Source organism: Dermacentor andersoni, chromosome 1 (assembly GCF_023375885.2).
Source record: "Dermacentor andersoni chromosome 1, qqDerAnde1_hic_scaffold, whole genome shotgun sequence".
Classification (NCBI taxonomy): domain Eukaryota; kingdom Metazoa; phylum Arthropoda; class Arachnida; order Ixodida; family Ixodidae; genus Dermacentor; species Dermacentor andersoni.
The window spans coordinates 379333250-379351844 of NC_092814.1; the positions used below are offsets into that span (position 1 = coordinate 379333250).

At 45.1% G+C, this 18595-nt stretch overlaps 1 long non-coding RNA gene across 1 annotated transcript; it reads left to right on the forward strand.

The window, feature by feature from the left end:
• The first annotated feature begins 282 nt into the window (after nucleotides 1–282).
• Nucleotides 283–12678, forward strand: LOC126518586 (uncharacterized). Its single transcript, XR_011892367.1, has 3 exons — nucleotides 283–1945; nucleotides 2088–2155; nucleotides 12270–12678. It is a non-coding gene; the product is annotated as an uncharacterized lncRNA (long non-coding RNA).
• Nucleotides 12679–18595: the final 5917 nt, after the last annotated feature.

Genomic DNA, 18595 nt, shown 5'->3' on the forward strand with positions numbered 1-18595 from the left:
CCTAAAAAATAAGCTCTGTGGGTTTGAAAACCACACTCTCCACTCGGCGTTGAGAAAGTGCTTGGACAAGGTCGGCACAGCCCAGTTCTGCTTAGAAGACTGCCTAGCGGAACAGATCGCCAATGCGTCAAGGCAACGGCCCGTGTGGTCTCCAGACTTTCTCCGGGAATGTGTAGTCTTGTACTAATTGTCCCCTAAGGCATACCGTTACATACGCAACAGAGGACTGTTGAAATTGCCTTCGAAAAACACTCAAATTAGCTATGTTGGCAAATCCAACAGTGAAAGTGGGATCACACCATTAATGAAAGAACCCCTAAAGCAAGAGGTGGGGCAGCTGAAAGAGCAAGCGCGGTTTTCCTCAGTTATTGTGGATGAAATGGCTATAAGCTCCAAATACATCTACGATCGTAAAATGGACTGCTTTTTTGGTCAGCAAACTGTGAGAGAAGACGCTGGGACAGGAGAGAATGTAAACAACATCGTGCTTCCCGACAAGGTGCTGTGTTTCGTTGCAACAGGCCTGTCCACGTCGTACAAAATTCCTTGCGGCTTTTTCTTCACTAACTGATGAAGTGGCAAGCTCCTGTATCAGCTGACAAAAGAAGTGATCGCTGAAGTTGAAAAGTGTGGCCTCTACGTCGTCCGGATCGTCACGGATAACCACAAGATTGATGTCACAATAATGCGCCACCTGGGCAATGGCTCCCTCAAGCCAGTGGTCAGTCATCCATGTGATCCAGAAAGAAGCCTATTCTTGTCCTTTGACCAGTGTCATATTATTAAAAAAACGTGCGAAGCCTTCTTTCTGGACAGGGAAATGACAGATGGCAGTCAGCCAATAACTGGAGAGTTTGTGAAGCAGCTCTATATCCTTAAAAAAGAAAAACAGATTGTGAAACCAGTTCGCTTCCTGACACAGAAGCCCATAGAGCCAACTAACTTTGAGAAGATGCATGTGGGCAGAGCAGTGCAGCTGTTTTCAGATGAAGTTATTTCGGCGCTTTGTTTTTTGAAAGAATACCCCAGTTACCACCCTCAGGCAGAACAGTTCAGGAACGCAGACGCAACGATATTGTTTATGAAGATGATGCAGAAGTGGTTTGCCATATACAATGTGGCCAACCGAACAGCGCATATGCATATGAGAAAGCCTGACCAAATGCACTTTTTTTGCGCTACCGACGAACGCCTACAATGGCTGGAGAAGGAGTTCCCAGACTACCTCGAAACTCTCTACAATGCCTGTAAAAGGAGCGGGATAAAGTTTCTTAGTGCTGAAACCTACGAAGCTATCTTGCTGACAAGCAAATCTACGGTACTATGCATTAAGTACCTTCTCGAGAGAGGCTTCTTTTATGTTTTAACAAAGAACTTCTCGAGCGACCCCGTCGAGCTCCTCTTCAGTTCTTTGCGGCAAATGCCTGGCGGCAACGACTGTCTGGATGCAAGAGCCGTGACATTTAGCCTGGAGAGGATCTTGCGGACTGGCAGCCTGTGCCCATCCCAAGCTTCAAACGTTGAAAACGGACAGACTGTCTTGAGGTAGGTGCATGTTATTTGAGCTCCGGGACGAGCGCTCATAGTTGTGAACTGGTTGGCTCTTGTTTCAAAATAGAAAGCTTATCACATTTCAGGCCCTCGCACAACTAAGATTTCACGATGCGAGCAGCTACTAGTGTTGTAGCCTGCCTGCTGACTGGAATTTTTTACAGTTCAGAACACACGAGCACGTAAATCCTGCTGTGCCGATGGGCAATGTGTTACAAGCAGTTTTCGCTTTTATGTGGCGGCTTTAGTAGTGGTGGTAACTGTTTTACATGTATTGCAGTAGGCATGGTGCCTCCTTGAATGTGACGTCCTCCGAACTTGATGTTCCGGCTGAAGCAACAGCACAGGAAACCACGCATGATTCGACCGAGACAGCGCAAGTCGCCCCAGCCAGGTATATCTTGCATCAAATGTTTCTCAAGAGCTTACGCTTGGCTGGCTCGCTGGACTACTAGTGCTGTTCTTTTGCAGCCAACAGCGATTTGCCTAATACATATATTTGGCTGATATGAATAGTGTGGATATTTTTGCTTCAGGTTTACGGGAACTGAAGATATTGTGATGCACATTGACGAGCTCTTCACATCCCTGAAAGCGACGCCTCGTGAGTGCACACTCGTTCACCTACTCCACCCATGGGAAGTGCCACCAAAAAGCAATCGTATCGCGTTATGTCAAGGCTATAACAACTGAGTGGTATCAATGCCCGAAATTTGAAAATTTTGAGGGAATGCAGGTTGAGTGGCGACATGATAAATGTCATATTTGGTTTATGGACAAGCTTTGTCTCTACATGCTGTCTAAAATTTGCTCTGCGGAACTTTTTTATAGGTTAGTGCCAAAAGCTGTTTTATTTTTGTGCTCTCACAAATGGGCATACATTGCAGAATGTCTAGCTCCATATACTAATATGGGTATGTTCTATTTCGGTGCAGCGGCCCCCATCAACCATAGCATATATAACAGGGTTCGTGGCGAGAGCAGTTGAGGAGCGGAGAACACACAGATTCTGCCCTCCCCTCCACCAGTCGGATGGACCCAGCCTCGTGCTGATGGGGCTTATTGACCTGCAATCAAGGGGTGGGCTAACATTCCCAAAGTCAGAAATTGCCACGGTCCTTGTGTCCGTTAAGAAGGCTGTTGACATTGCCCTGCCGCACATAAAAAAGAGCAACGTGCGTCAGCAGGTGGCTCAACTGTTATTGCCTCGACTAGAGCAGTGCCCCCTTTTCGTTTGCCCAGCAAGGGATGACCACGCCGCAAGCATACTATCTGTAGTGTTTGATAAGTTCATGAGGCCACTCTTAGCCAACGTCGGCGCTACTGTGACAGACAGGGCTGCTTACCGCGAAAAGCTCGCCTGAAAGCCACTGCACAGGAAAGTGCTCCGTGTTTAAAATAAACACAATGTAAAAACGGATGCCGAACAGTGTGGCTCCGATTTTGTCTTTGTAAATAATATGTCATTTATCCTCAATTGGTTTTATCTGTCCTCCTGCCAAGCTGTAGCTTCGGCGCTTTAAACCCTCTTTTTTGCTTGCCGCGCACGAAAGAAGAGAAAACAAGACTAAATTCGCCTCAGTTCCAACCATACACAACTTAAAAATAACCTTATGCATTGCAGGCTTTTATTTATTTGGGGATACTGCTAGCCTCTTTCGAGGCTTTAGCAGGATTGGGGTATAATATGATACATTTGAACACGTCACAAAAGAGCTATCCACAAAAAGAAAGCCCAACATTTGAGTGGGACAATGCATTCAGTGGCATTTGCAAGCGTTGAAAGCTAAATATATTACACGCATATAAGTACAAATCATATTTGTACCATTTCTAGAGGAAAACTGACAGAACTCCTTGATCTCTATATATCAAAAGTAATTTCAGGTTCTAAACTAATGTGTAAAAGAACAGCAGAATTAAAATAATCCTCTCCGCTCAACTGTAAAATGTTCCGTGTTTTGAAACCATGCACGGTTAGAGAAATAAAGAAAATTGCCTGCGTGTTGTGAAACGAACGCTCTCATGACGATCTGCCTCACCCTGGTCCTAAGTCTGCGTCATAATTTAAAAAAAGCAATTGCCTAATTGCACCAGTCAGCTACTTGTGCTGTGCGATAATTTTCTAGTGCGCGTCGCACACAGACTGCGGAAACTGCGTTTTTGTCCTGTGCGCCCGTCCGCATCAGGGAAAGCGAGCCTTGGGTTGCGCGCGCCACGGTGCGGCGAGAGGAGCAGTCACACCGCTTTCTCCGATTACGCTCTCTCCGTGCGAATGGAATGGCCGGAGCAACGGCCACGCAGTGGCACATATTTTCTCGTCGAGCATTTACGTGCAGTGTTCTGAAACATGGATAGAGCCCGGGCGAAAAAAGGAGTTTCATTTGGAGTTTTTTCGACAAAGCAACTCCGTTCTCTGCTATATGCAGGAAGTGTGGTTCGACGCTGAAGACGCCGTCAAGCAGAAGCCCGCTCGTGAATCTGAGGAGAAAGCATCACACGCAGTACTTGGAACTCCAGCAGTCGTCTAAGGAAAAATCGTAGCCTAAGGACAAAAGCAACCAAACGTTGCTGGATCTGACTAAAGTGAAAGGTGTGCTGTCCGAAAGCGCGAAAGAGGAAACGACGATTTTCATTGCGGGCATGATCGCTCGAGACCTCCGGCCGTACGAGTTCGCGGAGAACAAAGGATTTCGGCACTTGATCCACCACCTCCAGCCCCAGTACAAGATCTCGCACAAAACTTCGTTTTCAAGAACAGTAATTCCTGAGCTGTACCGAAGCACAGTCGACTCACTCAAGACACAAATAGCGTCGGACATAGCAAACGAACTAGAGTCGCTCGCATTCAAAACTGACATGTGGACATCCAGGGCAAATCAAGAATACATCTCTTTGACCTGCCACTATATTACACAAGATTTCGCAGTCAAGGCCTCTCTACTGGCGTGCTGTCACCTGCAAGAAAGCCACACAGCTGTGAATATCCAAGCCTGCGTGACCGAAATCGTAAAGGAGTGGTCTCTCGACCTCAGCAATGTGCCTGTGGATGTAGTGACAGACAACGGTCGGAATATCCGTGCCGCCATGCGTCAGATAGAATGGATCCCACTTCAGCGCCTGGGACACACGTTACAACTGGCAATCGAGGACGCAAAAGAAACGCCGCTGGTTTCATTGCTGTGCAAAAAGGCACGAGCGTTAGTGGGGCACAATAAACACAGCGCTAAGGCAACTCGCCGGCTCAGGGAGTGCCAGAAGCGCATGGAGCTGCCAAGTATAGACCTTATTCAAGATGTGGACACGCGTTGCAACAGTGAACACGCAATGCTGAGCCGCTTGGTGCAGTTAAGAGACGCTGTCTCACTCAAAATAGCAACATCAGAAACAAATGTGAGCCGCCTTTCCCCAATTGAGTGCAATGTTGCTGGAAGCTTTGTGCCGATCCTGCAGCCTATTGCAGATGCGACTACAGATTTTAGCGGCCAGAGGTACAGAACTATATCATAAATTGTGCCGTTTTTTTTTGCGGGACAGAACAGATCCTTATAAGAGGCACACCAACATTGAAAACTAAGCAGCTCTGTTTGCTAAAAACTTGCTGAAGACTTAGGAGTCACGGTTCCCTCTGTATGTAGAATGAAAGGAACTGATACTCCAAAAGGACTTCTTCGGCAAGTTGGTGCTTAGATTTCCTAGGTATACTTTGTGGCGCAAAATACATTTCTTGAAAAGGGACAGAAGAAAGGAAGACAGTGATGCGCTAAACTACCAACCGTTTAATGACAGCCTCAAAAAAACGCATAGAAGAAAAGGCAACTTCGGCTCATGCGCAGGGAGCCAAGGTGTGACAGAACATGGTCATGATAACATACTTAGGATAAAGCATATTTCTGCGAAAAATAATACTACGATAGATGTATTGCGGACACAATCAGACCCTTTCTTTTTAATATAGAACGCTTTCAACAACTCCCTTGCAGTTTGGTCCTTGCTTTTGCCAAGAATCAGTACTTGTTCAAAGCATGGCGTACAACGACAGGCTTTACAGTGCGCAGGAATACGTGCCTTGCCACACTTACCTATACTATTAGCGTGCTCCCTCAGTCTGTCATTAATACAACGTCCCGTTTGTCCGACGTATGACTTGCCGAAATTTAGGGGTATCTCGTAGACCACCCCTTCAACACAGTCCATGCAATGTTTGGCGTGCTGCTTCTGGCAGCCCCGCGGCCCCTCGCGTGTGATCCGGGGGCGCAATTGAGCTAACTTGTTGGGAGCCGAAAAGACAACCGAAATCCCATATCTGGTAGCTACCTTCTTGAGGTTATGGCTCACACGGTGCACATAAGGAACTACTTCTGGTTTTACTCGCTCTCTTTCTTTCGAGTGCGTTTTCCCACTCGCAGCGGTAGTTTTTAGCTTCTGCAGGAGGGACTTGACCACAGAATTTAAGACACACTGAGGGTAGCCTGCTTTTAAAAGTCTCTCAAGTTGATGGCAAAAAACTCGCCTGCATCACATGCACACGACGAGTCTATTCCAGGCAAAGAAAGGCGATTCCACGCTTCACAGCCTTAGATTGCGCTGAGTCATATCATAACAACTCCTTTTTACCTCGAGGGAGGTACGCACAGCAAACGTGATCGCTCATAAGTGTTAGGTTAAGGTCTAAAAACTGCAACAAACTGCCCCTCGGAGGCGCATTAGTAAAACTAAGTCCTTTTGCATTTGCTCTAAAATCGTCTAAAAACTGCTCAACCATTTCATGGAATGACAAGGGGCATCTATTGTCAATAACAACTAAAATATCATCAACGTATCTAAAAGCTTTAAGAACATTAGGATGAGATGAAGTACGAACACATTGCAGTGCGTGGTCAAAGTAGGATAAAAGGATTTCACATAAAATGGGTGCTACACGTGAACCAATGCAAATGCCCTCTTTCTCCAAAAATATGCCATGTTAAAAAGTTACAAAGGTGCGGTTGAGATAAGCTTCCAAGAGGGAAACAAAATTCGAAGCCGACATCTCCATTTTAGACAAAAAATTTGCTTCGCCACTTTCATCAATGCACTGTTTAACGGCTTTTAGAAGCTCAGGGTGTGGAACCGAGTAAAAGATGTCATTTACATCAGTGGAGAACACATAGCCTATTTCTTGGCTGCCACGGAAATATTCAAAAACTTCATCCGAATTTCTAGTCAAGAAAGGGTCATTGAGTTGAAGAAGCTGCAGGGCATTTAGCAAAAAACTACTGACTCGATATTGCCACGTGTCCCGTCGACTGAAAATCGTTCGAAATGAGACATCAACTTTATGGGTCTTGGCACTGAAGAAATCTGTAAGAGAATCTTTTTTACTCTTTCTGATCTATTTAGCTAACCTTTCACAGCCAATTTCTTCACAGAACGAAGTCATGGTTTTCTTAATTTTTGATAAGCTGACTTTTGCAGGCTTAAAATTATTTTTGATTGCCTCTAATGCTTTTTCGTTAAAGGCTTGCCTAGCAAGAGCTACAAAAGCGCATTCCTTATCGGGCTGCATTAGACAGAGTTCATTGTCTTTGAAAAAGACACCACACGTTGCAACAATCGCACCTATCGACCAGTTCGGGCCTTGGGGGCAGCTCTGTTTAGGCACTCTACACCATCTAGCAGGCAACGCTCGCGCTGTTCCTGGGGCGCTTTTCATGCGAATTGCCAATTCCATGCCAGAAGCTCTTGTGCTGGAACCTGAGGCTCAAGTCCACATTTCCGTCCCTTATTGAGAAGGTTGACTATATCGTTTGGAATATTGGTTTCACCAATAACCATCAGTCTGTCTGACTGTCTCTTCTTGGTGGTTGCCGCGTTCACAATCATCTGTAGGCAGGACAGCATACTGTCCCATGTGGTTTCTAAGGCAGTACTCACCAAGTTCCGGTAGTCTCTTAGTTGACTTGTAGCAACCCACGCAGGGAAGTTGGTGTAGCGCATACATCTGAAAAGATCGTTGAAAAGCCGGATCTGACGGCCCAGCTCCGAACGTAGAATCCAGCATATTCTTTTGATGTGGCCCCAGGACGGAAACACAGAACTGAAGATAGCAGTGATTTCACGTGGTGGCAGGCCTTTTCTTATGCAGAAGACTGCCATTTTAAAAACACAGCGCGGACGGTGCTAGTACCCGAGCCGTGAAGGCATGCTGTCATCACGCTAGTGGCCACAAAGAATTGCTCCCATGTCGTCTTCTAGCTTCACTTCCCTGACACCTAAAAAGAATAAATATAACGCATGAATGATGGACTAGAAAAATGAGAAACAAATGATCAAAAATTGCATATGTTGGACCGGAGCAGTACATTTGCTAAAAGAATGTAAAACGGCAGCGTGTATCATTGCTTCATATATCTAATACTATACAGCTAACGTAATGTGTCCATCGCTTTAAATTATAAGTACTATTTCCTACCTTGTGCCATTCTGCTTGACATTGGTACAAAAATACATGACGTGTGATCTGTTTGCGGCGTACGTATAGTGCACTCGAAGGATCGTGTCGGTGTTGTATATAGTAAATGCTGTAAATATGTGGTACTCAAGTAAATTCCGACTTTTTTCTGTTTCTGCTGCTCAACGTTACCGTAGAAGAAACGTAGAGCAGACGACAAACGAGAGCTCTCATTAAAAGGCTCCCATGATGAATATAGTTTTCTATTTCTTGCTTGTGGGCCAGCGCGGCATCTTCAGCGTTGATAGTAGAGGCGGCTCAAAAAACGCGCTGATAGCACAGGCGTCCGTAGAGAAAAAGATCTTGTAGGCTCTATTGGCTCCTCCATCCAAAGAGCGAAGACGTTAGCATGTTTACGCACTCTGCGGAAGGTGTGTGCTCCAAGCGTGGCCCCGCGTCGCACAGACGCCGTACGCCGGGGAGCCCGCCATACCTGTCTTTTTGTTGAGTGCTAAGTGTTTGGACCGATAGCCTGCGTTGCGCGGAAGCAAATCTCGCTTTCAGTATTAAAATTTCAATTACAGGAAAGCCAGCTTCGCATTATGCAGAGGATATACGGTGTTCTTTGTCTTCTGTTATTGCCATAGCAATTATACGGACACCCCAGGCGCATTTTTGTCGTCGGCGTTGCCGGCGCCGTGATGTTCCGCATAAAGTCCAACGTCGCTAACAGCGTCGCCGCGCGTCGTATGCTGTATTTGTGAGTGAATATACGCGAGGGAAGCCGACTGTTAGGCCGCTCATCTCTCGAGCATGCAGAATGGACGGTGTACGGCTGTATGATTGTTTTGTACATACTTTTGCAGTGCCGCGAGTTGCCCGTCTGTTTTGTGAATGGGGAGGCGACCACCCCCCAGCGCGTCGGGCAGCAACCGTTCCTGTTTTTGAGGGGTCGGATGGCCCGCGTGGTGTCGGGGGACTGGCCGCGGCGCGCGCCGGGGGGGCGCGGTGCGGATGCGGAAAACGGATTCGGAGAACGGGCTCTTACGCGCGCTGTGTTGACATTCCGCCGATGGTCGTAATAGGTCCACGCAGACAAACCTCGAGTGGGACGGCGGTATACGCGACGTTGTGGCGCCGGCTCCTGAGTCCCCTGCTGGTTAGAGACGCAACCGAGGTTTAGGGGCACCTAGCAATATTGACCACGTGTTGCGCGTACGGAGCGGGGGTCCACGCCCCTACGCATCCGGGCGGCAGCCACGTGCATCTTGTTTTGAGCGCTGAGGAGAGCCCGCTTGGTGTCGAGTTACAACTTGCAGTGCGCGCCGTAGAGAGGGGCGCAGTGCGCATGCGGAGGCCACGTTCGGAGAACGTCGTTTAAGAACGCCGAGTCCGGATACCGCCAGCGGTCATTATTTTTCTACGAGGAAAGACCTTGAGGGGGACTGCGGTACGCGGTGTTGGGACACCAGCGCCCGAGCCCCCTGCTGGCTAGAAACGCCGCTGAGGTGCGAGATGGCCTCAATAAATCGTGCGTGCCTGGCGTGTTTGCCGAGGCCGTCACTGACGACGTGGAAATAAGAGAGGGAGACGAAGTTGTGGGAAGAAGGAAAACAGGGTTGTTTTCTAATGCATTTACTTTTGAGAGTAAGGCCATCCCCTTGGGTGGTGGCTTAAGCAGACTTTCAACTCTCATTGGCAAATGCTTCCGTGGGATGGGCTAACGACCCTACCGCCCTTTTTATTTGTCTCTTCCGGCTATAACAATCGAGACGAGGTGCTTGTTCCTCAGTCTAGGCTGTAATCACTAAGCCTGATAGAACAGTAAGACTCCGTACGATGCAATGCTAGTCTGGGCCGTAACCACTTAGTGGTAGAACAGTGATACTCAGTTGGTCGTATGTAGTGACAGTTGTCCTAGGCTCTAACTTAAGAAAAAGTAGAAGAGTAAGGCGCTGTTTACTTGTATGTTTTGCATTAGTGTTCTTTTGCTAACTCTGTATTTGACTGCGTAAATATTTCCGTTGCAATATATCTTCAAGCTTTGTTACCTCCAACCTGCCTCCTGCTTCATCAACGTCGATAATCACCTTGAAGAGACTTTGGTCGATTTCAAGGAGAAAAGAACAAAACTTAACTCCGACGATCGCGGCTCAATCTGGCGTGCGCGAAGGAAGAAACCACAGAGCAAACGCGCCGTCTTCCGTCGCGCCAAAGGCCGTAAAGGGAGTGGAGGGAGGAAGGAGAGACGGTGCTCCGGTCGCAAATGCGCATTACGCGACCGCTCGCAAGGCTCAATCTCGGGGTCGATATTTCGAACAAAGCGGGGATGCAGTGCAGGAAGGAGGGAGGGCGGGGGGGGGGGGGGGGGGGGGCTTCGACTCTGCCATTCAAGTGCCTACTTTGCACGGCCGTATCTTGAAAGGGATTTGCAGACGGCTCGTACTTTTGCGCACGCTTTCTTCTCGCTAAACCGATAGACCGCACGAAGGTCACCTCGCTGACTACTGCTGCTGCTGCGCTTGCTCTCAGAGGAGCGTTTTAACAGCGAGTGTCCACGGTCATCGAGTGTGATGTGTTCATGTTTGGTTCTGTACGACGACACTATGTTTGTTCATTCATTTAGTAAGCGAATGTTTCTAAGTCTATAGCGCCGATAAATCTACTATTCTTACTTCGTATAGCTGTCTATTAATTTGCTGTCCCAATCAATGCTTCACTTTTTGGGTGAAAGTGCGACATTTTATTTTAGTTAGAAAAATACATGTTGATTAGATGAAGAAGTGAACTTTACTTGATCGACAGGTTGCAATGTTCAGGTTACTAATTAAAACAATTCACTGAATAACGTCATAAGTATTTCATGTGAGGCATGTGTACAAATTCCGAAATCAAGGCCAATAAATGATCAAGTCATTGCTCCATAGCAGAAATTTGAACACTAGGCCACTTTCGAGCAATTCGTCTCAAAACTCAGCTAAAGAAGCATTGTCGTTACACTTACACTCATTCTGTACCATTACATGCACGCATTAGGGAAACTATCAGCTGGAACGCCCATGAATTTAATTGCAGACTTGAAGGCTGCTTATCTCAAAAGTCTCGCAAGGCATAAGATGGGATGGCGCAAGATAGAACTAATCAGATTGCTGGGAGAGGCATTCGTCCTGTTGTAGACATAAATAAGTTGATAATGACAATGCTGTTAATTATCAGTTCTCATCATCCTCTCGGAAGTGCTGCTAGATTTAAGATTTCCCCCCCAAAAAAACAGGCATCATTTCACTGATCGCCTTCAATTCTGCAATTTAAACATATGCCCTCAAGTGAATAGAACGATTCGTTTAAAAGAGTTATAAAATAGGAAGTCATGAGAGAATGTGCATATTAGTTTTTAATGTTACATTCTAATTGGCTGCATGGTTTAAAAATTATTTCAGCCATAGTTGCACAAACGGTATGTTAATATTGTCCTAAATAGGTGAAACCCATAAAAACGAAACCAACAAAACAAAATTAAAGTGGGAGGGTAGTAATTACACTTGCAACTGAACCAGTGGAACCCAACTTGGAATTTTGTTTCTTTCTTTGTCTTCTTTGACAGTTGTTCCTTTAAAACGAAGCAATAAACATTCAGAATGTGTCTCCTTTTGCATGTTTAACTGTACTTAAAAAAGAAAACCACATACGCCACAATTAACCTAAGGCTCACACATCCTCTACTTAGTGCATATTGGCAATAATAAAATGAAACTTGTCAGTGCAATGTTCGGTATAATATTCTACATTTTTTAAACAAACAGCGGCCATCAACATGGGGTTGTGTCTGTGTTGTGTGTGCGTGCTTTGTCTGCATGTGCATGGGTGTGTTGCGTAGGTGTTGTGTGCGTGTGTGTTGTGTGTGTGGCGGGGGCATGTACATTTTGTCCCATATTGAGTGATGTTTGTTTCAAAGTGCATACAGTGCCACGGACTGGCCATGTACGAATATTCTGCAGTTACCTGAAACGGTACAGTCTGGCTGGTTTAAACATTATTCGGCAGTGGGACTAATATTGTGACTAATATTGTACTAATATTCTGCAGTTACCTGAAACGGTATAGTCTGGCTGGTTTAAACATTATTCTCTTGTGGGAGGCCCATACGGTACTCACATACGCACACAGTGCAGGGCTTTGTTGACCATTCTTCCGAAAAAAATGTTTTGTGCTTAAGTGCTTCACTGAGCTCTGCACAACCATGCTGCTGCCATATGTATAATAAAGCACTACTGTTGCTTTTCAGGACCGTCGAAGCATGAGGCCCTGAGAGCAGAACCAAGGTCCAGCGCCAAAGCAATCAGCACGGTCTTGCACCAATCTCGTCTCCATAATCAGGTGTCTTCAAGATTGAGTTTTAAAGCACAAGCCTTCAACCACGTAATGCCGAGACCACTTTAAGTTTTCTTTTTTCAGCACCATTGTGGTGTCGTATTTAGGTTGGTTCTCTTGTACAGTAGTAAAAAAGCTCGATGTTTCTTTCGTTATGGGGTGCGATCTTGTACGCGTTCCAAAATAGAACGGAGGCGGTTCGTTCCACCGAGCCAAATACGATTCGCCAATTTGAACCGTGCCGAACGCCATGACGTCAATTGTGACGTGATATCTGCTGTCAATCATTCCGTGTCGTCTGCTATCGGACGAACGGAACGGAACATACCGCCTATGTCGGGGCGTAAGGAACGAACCGCCTCCGTTCTATTTTGGAACGCGTACAAGATCGCACCCATGGTGTGCCTTATTTACCCACCAGTTTGTCTTGCTTTCAAATAAAACGCTTTTCTATTTTTATGCGAAACAAACTGTAGCCTCGCTCTTATTTGTAGCATCATTTACCACAATGTTAACGCTGCCATCTGCGCTTTGTCACGCATGGACCCAAGAAATATCTGGTTCCTCGGTTCGTATTTAAAAAAAGAACGCACCCGCAGCAGTGTTTTAGTGGCTATGATGTTCCTCTGCTAAGCACGAGGTCGCGCGGTCGAATCCCGGCCGCGGTGGCCACATTTCGATGCGGGCGAAATGTAAAAACGCCCGTGTCCCATGCATTGGGGGCGCGTTAAAGATTCCTTGATGATAAAAACTAGTCCATTGTCCACCACTACGGCGTGCCTCATAACAAAGTCGTGGTTTTGGCAGGTAGCACCCTAGAATTCATTTATAGAAAAAAAAAAACCTTAGAGTGAAATTAGATTAGGCAATTTTGCGGCGACAACAATTTTGCTATTTTGCCAGTCAGCTACGATGGTTAAACCAATATCTGACTTTCCCCGCTAATTGCTTTCTGCATCAAAAAAAGCACTCGGTTGTACCAGCATTTTGAAAATACACACATATCTTCAATGTTCACTTCACAATATCGGGACAGTGACACAATGTACACCTACCATGATGCCTTATGCGCATTGCACAGCCAGCTTGATGCTACTATGTGTCGGGAATTCGTGCATGAATATATGCCATGAATAATTAAAAAAAAAACAGTTTAGTGACATGATCGGGGGAGTTTAGTAAATTGGTCATCAGTGCATATTATACACAAAAATGTGCGTATTTATTCAATTCGCCTGCTTTCCTTTGAAAGGGCATGTACTTTTTCCTGTTCTTCCTTCTTCGCGTACGCATGCGATCCATGGCAAGCGGAAGCTTACGTATAGGTCGGGAAATTCACTCTGAAGCTGTTACAACAGCTGGAGGAAAACCGAGGCTGCTTGCTTTCTGAACCTAGTGCGCATAAGCACTTCTATTATTATTCCTGTTTTCCGATTTATCTGTACAGTGAGCTTTTGATGTAAAACACAAGAAAAAATCATTTTCTTTTACAATGTCCTAAATTACATATTCTTTCTTACAGACACTGAGAGCAAATGTGGTGACCATATTTAACACGAGCGCAAGAAAACTGCGTAAGGAAAAAATGGAGACACACACGAGCGCTACGTGTTACCTTTGTCTTCTTGCGCAACATTTGACTATTTTCATCATTTACCACACAGAATAATTTTCGTTTTGAGACCAGCTGGATATCTACATGATATTTGTTATTTTATAATGATTATGTGACGTTCGATAGAAAACTCAAATAGAACAGATGTTCAAGGAAAATGGAGGCTTTGTCTTTCGTTATCTTGAAATTTACTTTCATTATGTCAGCTCTGGCACCATGGTCTCTGATGCAGAAAAAACAACAGCGCTGTTGCGCCTTCATTCACACGAACAGAGTCCCTACTCAGATGTGGCACTAATTTTTTTTTCACCACCACTGTAAGTGGTCCAAAAGGCGGTCACTTTTAAGCCAAAGCATTCATTTATAAACAATTAGGCCACATGATACTCACAACTTGCGAATGATAATGCGTATTAAAGGGCCGATCACGATGTTTGGTCATTGCAAAGAAAAGGTGCCGCTTAGATTTCGCAGTGGTGATCGTGTCTACAAAGTATGAAATGGCTGTGTGGCAAAAACACGGTTTAAATTTCAAACAGAGGGCCCTGCGCACTTGAATTGAGAGAGCATGAGAGTTAGTCACATGCAAATGTGGCTCTACGGATGACGTACTGCTTGAAACTTAGCGACCTTAGCGTGCGACTTTGGCTAGTCATACAAAGTGAAAAAGAAATTGAGAGACAAGAAATAAAGGAGGTGGGGCTTGCCAACGTGATGCAGTCCATCGGCTTTAGTATGGTGGGAGGCAGCGAAGCAATGCTATTTCCAGAAGCTAGTCGGTGCAATGGAGGAGACTGCCTCTGTTGAAAGGTACACCCACCTCCTGGCAGCATCAGAACCTGAATCAGAATAGGTTTTATTGCAATAATTAGAAAAACTACAGGATGTTAACATATATAAGTTCAATTCCTTCCACCCCTGTAGTAATGAATGATATAAAAACAATTGTAGAGTGCTTCCTAAGAGTGCATTGCAACTACTAGCGAATGTCCGAATTTCGCAGTTTGGCCTGGTGAGGCGCCTTTTGAATATTTGCTCACCATAAATAAAACTGTACACTTACTGCAAGTCCTTCTTGTGGTTATGTTGTGCTTTATAATAGCTAGTGTAAATTCCCATGGGTAAAATGTCACAGTGAGCACAATGGTGCCCACTTTATCTGTACTACATGTGGGAGGTGTAATCAATCGATTAATCAGCCTGTTTTGTTCAGAAAGAAATACTAGAAGGTCACATTAGGCTTGAAGCTGTTCCGGTCGTTTCTGGAAGCCCAAAAGTAGGCAATAGCAATAAACCATGCTACAGAAAGGAAATTGTATATGCGACCACAGCTGAAGAGTGCAATAGTCATACCAACCCCAACCTCTGTGAAGAATAATTTCACATGAAAAATGCCGGTTTGCAACTGCGAAAATACAACTACACAAGCAAAAAAATAGTCTCATTCCAAATAACATACTTAAATAAGCACACTACGATATACTTTGCTCTTGCTGTGAAACAGTACTGTATATAAAACAGAGAAGTATTGCATAATAATGTTGCAGGCCTGTAAAATATGAGCTAAACAGTGGCCAATATAAGTGATTCCTATATTTGGATTGATGCAGAAGTAAGCTAAAGTCTGAGTACTTAGGAGTGTTGTCTATAAAAATGCAGGCGCTGCATCAGGCATTATACCTGGTCTGACCGATACATCGGAACATACACTCTGATGTAGCCTGTAGAAAGATGGCACCCATATTTTAGTATTTTACACCTTACAATATAATGAAACGAAAAATTGTCAGCTACCAAACAGTAGCATGGAGCCACAAAAGAGCCCACTCCAGTTTCTCAGAAAGAAACCTTTGCAGTTCTAATAAAAATTCACCCTTGAGCAAAGGAAGCCCGGGACCAAATTTATTACAACGTTGTTGATCTACCATCTGAGTTAAGCAAGAGGCTAGCAAATGGCAAGGACGAATTAATTACAATTCAAAGCCATGAGTAGCTGAATGCGACATAGGTTTGTAATAGAATAGGACAGTTTTAATAATAAATGTACTGCAGTAGTAAGCAGATGCAACTCTTTCTTGGGCTGTATCTTCATATTTACTCATTGTCAAAGTGCTCTCAAGTTTACGTGGTGCCATTTGCGCTCTCTACAACTATTTCACAGTTTCCTGCCACTGAAGGCTATTCGGAGCGCCAAGACAAGCCAGTGAAGACAGCTCAACAGAGAAGGCTGTCCGAAGCCCTTTTATTAGGACCAGAGTCATCTCAGAAAATGATCTTTAAAATCACCAGAAGGTCCTGTCACACTGAACATGATTTTTCACAGGCAATTAATTTCGGACAGACTATAGATGTGATCTTAGATACAGAAATAAGGACCTTGTTCGTGAAGGCATCACGTCAGTGCAAGAGGTGAAAAAAAATGCATCAGGTATTATATGGACAATGTGCTTTTTGCAGGAAGGCAGCCTCCTAATAGTATTGGTCATGCATTTCATCCTACAAACAGAGACATAGGAAACCAGATTCAGCTTGCGCTGAAGCAAGAAAGGTGCAGTGATCTCGATCAGGAAAAGCGATTCATATGGTTGCAGAGCTTCAGAAGCAAAATCCAGATGCTCATATCCAGTGCGCCCATGTAAAGAAGGCTGTAGCTCACGTTGTAGTGAGAGCGAAACTATAGAAGAATGGGTTTGGCAGGAGTGCAGGAGCACATTCCTATTCTGTTTTCAGTCGAAATTCATGAGTGAGCTTTTAGGGAAATATGGAAGCAGTGTAGAGGGTAATGTTGCTGCAAACAAGGCTACTGACTATGCACTCCCACTTTTTTGTTGTAGTGAAGACGCCAATATCTTTTATGACAGCCGAAGCATGTGTAGTCTAATTTGAAACAAATACTTGTATCAGAGAAGCAGTTCAAATATTTAAGGCAGGGAATAAGAATATGGCGCCCCATTATATTATGATGGACTTATGATTATGATCCCGTCACTTTCCCCACGGCAAAATTCAGCTTTGCGATTTTCATCGTGAGCAGCCACGGGAGCTATGGGTGCGTCGCAAGGATAATGGAATGGAAAATAAGGACCAGGCCCTGTCACTTTTGCGGCGTTTTGCCCATGCCACCTGTTCTAATGAATTTGAGGCTGCGTAAAAGTCAGGCAGAGAGTCTTTATTCTGGAAGAATATCAGGCTCCAAGGATACACGTTTGGGAATTCGATACCTGTGTCAGAAATGTGGGTTAAATACTACAGGCAGCAATTCGCTGTTGTGCTTAGAACGAATAATGAAACAAAATCGCAGAACGAAGTCCTTAAGGAATTTCACTTGCAGGGTGGGCACGGAAGGAGGACTTTGACTCGACTCATGACTGTTTTAGTTAAACAGTTCTTCCCTGACCGGCAGCATAAGTTCTGTTAGAAAAATATTGCGTGATCGGCACCATACACAGTGTACTATGAAGGTGTACAACACAGTGAAGGTGTATGAAGGTGCATACACAGTGTACAACAGGCCTCCAGCAGCAGTTAAGCATATATTGAGCAGGCTTCATACAGCTATGTGCTACATCGAGGAAGATACGGCTAGTGGAGACGTACAACCAATTGTCAAAGTAATATCCAGTGTGCCTGGTGAATTTCATACTGTTGACTGTAATCGTGTATGTTGTTCACGCCATGACTCGTTACCTAGCAAGCTGCCCTGCAAACATTTCTGTGCTGTATTTAATAACAACAAACACTTCACGTTCAATTCCTAACCAGAGAGCTTCAAATTTGGACAGCTTCTCGCCGTACATTCTGGTCAAGGAACTCCAGAAACAGATTCCAGATGCCAAATGCCACACTACATGGAAACACACTACAGGGAGTGTGGAACCCTTTCTGGGAAGAAGTCACATGGCTTATCTAAGATCGAGCGCTCTCTTCGAGAGACCGTAGAGAAAGTAAAATGGCTTTCAGTATGAAATCAAGAATTGGACGAAACCCGTCTGCTCGGGAATATACATGACCACAATTTAAAGCGGTCCCCGACTACTAAAGGGGTCGGTGTCTTCTTCTTGCCTTTTTCTTAAATCCCTGACAATCTAGACCACCGATCACACACTTAATAGCAATGACGGCAACTTTCCCTACGTTGCCTACATCACACCTGAAAGCCTACATAACCGGACTATTTTCGCATCCAACTTCATTGTCAACAAGGCTTCCGCGAAGGAGCCGAAACGTATTTCTTTTTATAAACTGGTGGTTGATGGCCCCTTTACCTGTTGTCAGGATTTCAGTATATTGCACAAATAAAGACAAGTTAGAGAAGGCCCAGTTGCTCCTCCTTGAGGCCGACAAGCCCGTGGCAAAGGGTGCACCTACATCTGGTCGCATCCTAGTGCACGGCTCCCCGACAAAGGGCTGTTCGGGAGATGAAAAAAGGAAGCTACCAAATCCATCATCATTACGCCTGTCTGAGATAAGGAAAGCTAAAAGCATTGCATTGGAGCACTAGAAATCGCGGGGGTGAGTGGGCTGTAGAGCACAAGGCTTGCGAGAAGGTCTGAATATTGCTCCTTAATTCTAAAGCGCCTTTCATATGCACACAACTTTCAGTCATTTAGCGTTTTATCTAGGCA